We start from the raw sequence: 8122 nt of genomic DNA, 5'->3' as shown, positions 1-8122 counted from the left end.
ATTCTCATTTGCACCCTGGCCACTTTATGCTGTTTTCACAGTGTAAAGGGGTTGTAAAGATGGCATCAATCATTTTTACACCTACTTTATGGCCATTTTACACAGCTAAAAGAGCCCTTTGTGTAAATGAGAACTCAAGCCCTAGAGGACTTAATAGAGAGGAGATCCTTTCGATAGACGGTGCTTAGACTCTCTGATGGGGGCTATTACTAGGGCATAACTCTCCATTGGATTTTATAGCTCAGATTAAAGAGCATCAGTCTCGATTAAATTCAGTTCTGCAAAACTTTTCAGGAGGCTGTAACCCGCGGTGACACGACCGCTCCCCTGACCAGCACACGCACACGCCGCTGCTGTCTGTAAAAGGAGAAGCAGCAGCCACGGCTCTCCTCCTGGAAATGCTCTGAGGCATTTCGGTGTCGTGCTATGCAAATACCGGAGCGGCAATAACGGCAACGAAAAGGGAACCGAGACGCAGAGCCTCGCACCGAGCCGACATGCCGCACTGGCAGCGCGACTGGGCGCCACGGTGGCAAATGCTCCCGGCCAGCCGCAGGGGCCCGGAGTGATGCAGCCAGCACCACTCTTCCTCCTCCTCCTCCTCTTGCTGGCCCTGCATGATGGGGAAGCGCCGGCTCTCAGCCACCTCCTGCCGCGCCTTCACGTGGTCCCCATCTGTGCAGGGCCAGCCCTGCGTGGGCACTTCTTGGAGCTCTGCCTAAAAACCAGCCCTGAGCAAGAGTGCTGGAAACTGCAATCAACTCACAGAAGTTCTTTTTTTTTTCCTTTTTTTTTTTAAATTATTTTTATTTTTTTACACTACCAGCCAGTGCAATATTTCCTCTGGGGCCTTTTGAAACAGAAAGCACGCTGCTAGCGTGTGAGAGGACCCGCGGTTTGCGTCCTCTATATTTAGAAAGCCAGGATGTCATACCTCCCCTTGAAATTTTCATAGTCCCCTGCACCCCACCCACCCACACACGTACTCGTGCTTGCGTCTGGAAAATGTTTTTTGATATTAGCACAGGGTGTTGGCTTAGGGGGATTCAAGGGAGGTGCAGAGCAACAACAGCGGTGCAGCCCTGAGCGCGGAGCTCAAAGCCTCCTTAAGGTTTGCCGGGCACAGAGAGCTGGGAGTGGCAGCACAGCCGATTTCAAAGGTCTCAGCCTGTGGCAGGGCTCCTGAGGCAGCCCCAAGTTTTTGGGACCTATGAAAGCCCTCTAAGGTGTCACGTCAGGTAGCACCATGCATCCAGCTGACAGCTTCTCCAGCCTCTTCTCTGAGCCTGGTTTGGCACAGCTGCAACACGTACATGGGCTGGCTGCTGCGGCACCTGGATGGAGCAAGGTCTCCCAGAAGATGAATTTTGGTGCTGGTTTATCCATTCAACTACCCAAATAATGTGTGGGTTTTTTTTTTTCTGTTTTCGTTTTTTTTTTTTTCTTTTTGCTCCCCTGCTGCCTCCTGCAATCACTAATCTGTAGTGTTTATCCTCTGCTAGACTGGCTCTGTAGTCAAGCATTATAAACTATGATTGCAACTACAAAGGCTAGGGCACATTTTTCTTCTGTGTTTGCTGCTCAATTTCCATGCCTTTGTCTAAGGAAACATATAAAAGACTCATCTAAACTTCATGCTTCTTGGGATGGGGGAAGAAGGGGGTATTTTTTTTTTTCTTTTTTTTTTTTTTTTAATAGTTATAGGCAATGCACATTTCATTTGTTGTTATAATGCTCTCACACTCCTCAAAGCTGGCTGCACATTAGTAGCTCCTGAGGCATGCTCACAGCAGCTGACTGTAGGCAGAGCAGGAGAGCAGGGAGCTGAGACCCATCCAAGCTCCCAAACTGCTCTCCATTCTGCAAAACAGCCCCCAGCAGGAGGGGTGGTTGCTTGCTGGGGCTCAGGTGTTCCTATTGCCAGCTAAGGGGTTGCACCTTGCATGCTTTGCAAATGGGAACCAAGGCTGAGCAAGGAGCAAGGAGAGCAATCTGCAACAAGTGATTTGAGCACAGACTCATTCTGCAGTCAGATGCACAGCAAATGGCAAGCTGGTTGGCTTTGAGTGACTGGAGGTGCAGAGAGTGACACCGGTTGAGGCACCCCTCAGCATGAAGAACACCAGTTGTCCTGGAATTCATATATTTCATAAGGTCATAGAATAGTTTGGGTTGGAAGGGACCTTAAAAACCATCTGGTTCCAACCCCCCTGCCATGGGCAGGGACACCTCCCACCAGACCAGGTTGTCCAGAGTCCCATCCAGCCTGGCCTTGAACACCTCCAGGGATGGGGCATCCACAGCTTCTCTGGGCAGCCTGTGCCAGTGCCTCACCACCCTCTGAGTGAAAAATTTCTTCCTTATATCTAATCTAAATCTCCCCTCTTTTAGTTTAAAACCATTCCCCCCTTGTCCTACCACTACACTTGCTTGTAAAAAGCCCCTCTCCAGCTTTCTCATAGGCCCCCCTCTAGGTACTGGAAGGCCACTATAAGGTCTCCCTGGAGCCTTTTCTTCTCCAGGCTGGACAACCCCAACTCCCTCAGCCCTCCTTCATAGGAGAGGTGCTCCAGCCCTCTGATCATCTTTGTGGCCCCCTTCTGGACTCGTTCTAACAGGTCCATGTCCTTCTTGTGCTGGGGACCCCAGAGCTGAACACAGTGCTCCAGGTGGGGTCTCGTGAGAGCAGAGCAGAGGGGGACAACCACCCTGCTGGCCACACTGCTCTTGATGCAGCCCAGGATACGGTTGGTTTCTGGGCTGCAAGCACACATTGCTGGTTCACATGGAGCTTTTCATCCATCAGAACTTCTTTAAGGCTGCTGTCTATCCATTTGTTGCCCAGACTGCCTTCATGTTCAGGATTGCCCCAGCCCATATACTGCACTTGGCCTTGTTGAACTTTGAGCAAGGCAGGTTTTTAACACCATTTCACTCTCTGTGGCCAGGTATGAGAACTCTATTTTTAAATTGCCCACAGATGACTGAACAGGGACTTCTTAATTTAGTCTGGCAGTTCTCTCTCACCAAAACTACAATGAGATGAAGCCTTTACTTGATCTATCCTCCTTCAGGCTGCCTGGGAGCATCACTCCTGGAGCCAGAGTTGCATGTATGCAGAGGGGCACAGTTTCCACGTTGGAACATTGGTTGACTTTACTGGGACATTGTGTTAAGCCAGCTAGGTGACAGCGCTACAGGGACAGGACCCAGGTGGCTGAGCAGCGAGTGGCTCAGGTCAATCATGTGCTGCGTCCCTGGAGCTGCCCCTATTCACGCTATGTTGGTCACAGGGATTTGCTGGGATCGTTTGGGGAACAACTGTGATGAAAATAATTCAGAGCAGACATCTACACATTCCCTTCCACCTCATGAAGCCAGAGTGAGGAGGAGCACACACGCGAGGGGAACCATGGGGAACTAAACGGAAAAGCGAAAGCTTCCCGTCTGGTTTCACTGACTGATCCTGCCAGCATGCTGAGGAACAATGAAACAGCACAGAAAACAAAATACCGGGCACTGAAAACTCTTTTGATTTTCATGATCCAAGGTGTTATTAGTAAAAGAGGTCAGGAATGTAGAAAGGAACGTATTTGTTCTGGATCCTCCCTGTTGGTAGGAGCCACACAAGCACCCCGGCATTGCATCATGCAAGGACCCAGCCAGCCAGGCTTCTTGCTGATATTCTTTGCTGTTGCCACAGGAATTGAATTTTGTAACCTAGCTGGGCCTGGGGAAGGGCAGCTTATGTCCTGTACTCATATATCTGTGTGTACTCTGCTAAAGCTGCTGTTTTCAGAGTCAGTGTTTTCCTTGTGTACCAAAGAAGATGCAACGATCCCAGCTAGCAAAATTATCTGCTTCTGAATCAGCAGGATTTGCACCTCCAATTTGTTTCTAATAAAACTTTTCTTATTGCTCCACTCAGCTTTCAGTGTTTCCCTTGCTTCTCTGTTTCCCAGAGTGGTTGTGTGGTTTCATTGCACATCCTCCACTGGCCCTTTCACCTCAGGCAACCAGCAGCTCTGGAAAAGGCACCCAGTCTGCACGTGAGCAGCCCCTGCTCTTTGCTCCACAATGTGCAAATTGGTCTCCGAGACTTCTCCTGATTTGTTCTGAAAGTGTGCTCAAGTCACTGATCACTCTATTGTTTGTGGCAAATTGTCAGAAATTGCAGAGATCCAATGCTTGAAAATTACATGGGCCTTCTGGGCTAATAGTCCAATAATAATTTAACAAGTGAAGGAGTACGTGCTACTGGCTTGTGGGAACTGGCAGGCTCTGGCCCTGCGGCTGCTGATCAGGCCCGACTTCCACTCAAATCCCTGGAAGTTTCACCTGAATAAGGGAAGATCCTTTACAATAAGGAAGCAGTCAGGAGGGGTCCCATGGGGCTGGCCCGTGTTGGCATGCTTCAGAAGATTCTGGTTGGCTTTGTGACAAACTATGGCAGGCCACTGGGGGAGACACACACCAGGGAGCAGGAGAGTGGAGGGAAAAGCAAAAATACACATCATTCAGCTCAGGAAAGTGTTGCTGTGTTGGAGATGATGATGCACAATTTCTTAACTAATTACTAACTTACTTTCCTTTTATGACAAGGTTACCCACCTAGTTGACCAAGGGAAGCCAACTGTTGTAATCTTTTTGGACTTCTCCAAAGTTTTTGACATTGTTTCTCACAGTATCCTTGTGGACAAAATGTTCAGCATACAGCTAAACAGATACATAATGAGCAACAGCCAGACAGGTCAGGCTCAAAGGGTTAAATAGGGTTATATCAGACTGGTGGCCAGTCACTAGTGGGGCTCTCCAATGCTCAATTTTAGGGCCAGTTCAGGACTCAAATGCACACAAAGTAAGTTTGCAGGTGATACTAAATTAGGAGGAGCTTTTGAATCCCTCAAGGAGAGAGAGGCCTTGCATAGACATCTTGACAAATTAGAGGGCTGGGCAATCACCAACTGCATGAAGTTCAGCAAGAGCAAGTGACAGGTTCTGCACCTGGGAAGGGACAGACATGGATATATGTACAGGCTATGGGACAAGAGGCTGGAGATCAGCCCTGCAGAAAGGGGTCTGGGGGTTCTGGTCAACAGCAATTTGAGTCAACAGTGTGCCCTGGCAGCCAGGAGGGCCAGCTGTGTCTGGGGTGCTAGTTGGTCGCGGGAAGTGGTTGTCCTGCTCTGTTCTGCACTGGTGAGGCCTTGAGTACTGTGTGCAGTTTTGGACACCACAGTGTAAGAAGGACATAAACTGTTAGAGACTGTCCAAAGGAAGGCTATAAAGATGGTGAAGGGTCTAGAGGGGAAGACATTGAGGAGTGGCTGAAGGGCTGAAGTCACTTGTTTTGTTCAGCCCAGAGCAGAGCAGACTGAGAGGAGGCCTCATGGCGGCCTGCAGCTCCCTCACGAGGGGTGCGGAGGGGCAGGCGCTGAGCTCTGCTCTCTGGGGGCAGTGACAGGATCCAAGGGAACAGCATGGAGCTGGGACAGGGGAGGGTCAGGCTGGGTGTTAGGGAAAGGTTCTGCACCCAGTGGGTGGTTGGGCACTGGGACAGGCTCCACAGGGCAGTAGTCACAGCACTGAGCCTGCTGGGGTTCAAAAAGCATTTGGACCATGCTCTCAGACATGGGGTATGGTTTTGGGTGGTCCTGTGTGGAGCCAGAAGTTGGAATCCATGATCCTTGTGTGTCCCTTCCAACTTGGGATAGTGATTCTGTGATGTTATGATTCTAACAGAGTTGGTTGTGGGAAGATGGCTATAACGTGGACCAACATTTTCCCCTGTGCCCTGCTGTGTGGGTCCCCGAGGACAATGTGGTGCCCACAGTCACATGCTGAGGCTTGCTGTGGGTAGGCATAAGGAACACCCTGGCCTTTATATGGGGTTCTTCCTACCAAAAGAACCATGTTCACTGGGTTGGCTTGGACTTTGATAAGGGTTTTCCTTCCAGCTGTTGTTGTCGATGTCAGTGGCTTTGAAACAGCTCATGTAGGGAATTCATTCTCACATGTTTCTAGCTGTGGGCTAAGCAATATTTCCAGTGCTTAATAGAAAGCATTATTAAACCTGCTGCGTCACACTAGAGGCAAAGCTAACCATTAGAGAAAGTGGGTTGATTAAGGGACAAAAACGCAAGCAGTTGTTATCACAAACCTTTCCGTGTGATGGTCTGTGTGTTGGTCTCAACTGAAGCATGTTTATTTTGGATAAGCCTAAATAACACATCCTCAAGTACGGGTAACAATGTATATGAGCTGATTCAAGAGCACAGGCCTGACCTGAAGTGGAGTGGAAACAATGCATTGACTCCTCTGGGGCTTCCCCATAGGAATTGCTCTGTGTTTCGATATTGCAGTTCAACACATCAGTCTAGGCTGCATATAGAGCAGGTCTTGTGGTGCTTGCTTTGAGAAAAATGTACTGACATTGCCACTGACAAGACCACACTGAGACAAGTGAAAACACAGGGGCTGCAGCAAATAGGCATAGCACCAAATGAAAATCAGCTGGCTCAAGAATAACTGAACAGTCAAGGGAAAATGCACCCATTTCAAATTAGCTCCCTTTGCTTGAATGAATTTCACAGTGCATGGCAAGATTTGAAGAGGAAGAGAAGAAGAATGTTAGGAACCCAACGACTCACTTTTTCACAAGCCTCAAAAACATTGCAGGCAACGTGAGAAGAAGAAAGATGTGGCTTTCGTCCTGCCTGGACTCATGTGAAACAAGCTGGGGCAGAGGAGTTTAAACCTGGTTTCCTCCTGCCTTTCCACCCTCTTTTGGCTCCATTGCTCTTTGCTAGCATTATCTGAGCTGCTTAGTCCTCAGCAAACACCCAAGTAGCCACAATATGGGCAGGATTATTGCCATAACCAAAACAGCTGATGAATGAAATAAGGCGCTTGTTTCCTGGAGCAAAGGGAGGGGAAGGAGGAGGATTTAAACATTTCTCTGTGGTGTTGGAAACCCACCTTGACTAGAAGCAGTCCCTCATCTCACTCAAACCACCAGCGCCCCTTTGACGTCAATTGGCAGCTGGCTGGCCTGTCCCATCCCAGGTCTGGCTGCAGCAGCGGGAGCAAACAGCTCAAACCAGGAGGGAGAGAGAGAGTGGGAGGCATGATGAAGCTCTGCAGCCCTCCCCTCTGGTTTGCTTCTGTCAGCCATCATCCACAGCATCGTTTTCAGATGTGGAAGGGTGTGGGCCTGTTGCCTTGAGCATCTCCCAGGCTCGTGGTGGCAGTGGGGCTGGTGGGTGATGGAGACCTTGGTGAGGATGGAGGCAGATCTCTGTGCTGAGATGTTGTTCGGGGCTCATGGTCACCCCTGAACACCCTGGAGTGCATGGCTTCCTGTGCTTCAGGGGGCTCCATAGATGCACGCAGCAAGCGCCGCATCCATTTCAGCTTGACCAAGCCAAGGCCATTGAAAGGGCAGCTAAACAGGGAATGGGTGGCTGTCTTTGCTTCTCCCTTCCTCACCTCCTTCCCCCTTCATTTTTTATAAATCAGCTCTGTGCTGGCTCTTACTTACTGACAACCCTAGCAGGGAAACTCTACCCATAAGTGCGTGGTAGGCTGAAAAAAAAACATCCTCTGCAGAGCTGAGAGCTGGGACTTGGGCTTGGGCATGCTCTCCTAGGCAGAAGGAAAGCAGTGCTTGTGCAGGGCCAGCCAGCCATGGATTCTGTGGGTGGGAGGGAGGCAGCAGTTTGCAGCTGGCTGCCTGCCCTCACTGGACCAGGTTTCATGATCCCAACCTCAGACTGAACACATGCTATAGATGACAGGGGCAGCCGTTGCACAAGATTCTGTGTCCTGCCACAGCTTGCAGGAGGAGCCAGCCAGCTATAGTGAGCTGGGGCTTAGAGAAGGGGTCAGCTGCACCAGATAGCATCTCTGCATTCCTTGACTGCATTTTCCACCAACAGAAAAGCAACCAGCCCTTTTGCTTTTCCCACCTGAAAAGCTTTCGAAAGTCTTAAGTTTCAGAGAAGGTGGGTTCTGCAGCCCCTGAAAATCTTCTTTTCTTAAGCTGTCCTGAGAGGAACACCCCAAAATGAAGGCAGCCAGAGCTGCTGATCTATTTAGAAAATGAAAGCATTAAAGACCATTA

This window comes from Anser brachyrhynchus (genome assembly GCF_964034855.1).
Source record: "Anser brachyrhynchus genome assembly, chromosome: 1".
Taxonomy (NCBI): domain Eukaryota; kingdom Metazoa; phylum Chordata; class Aves; order Anseriformes; family Anatidae; genus Anser; species Anser brachyrhynchus.
Note: the sequence above shows the minus strand (reverse complement) of the source record.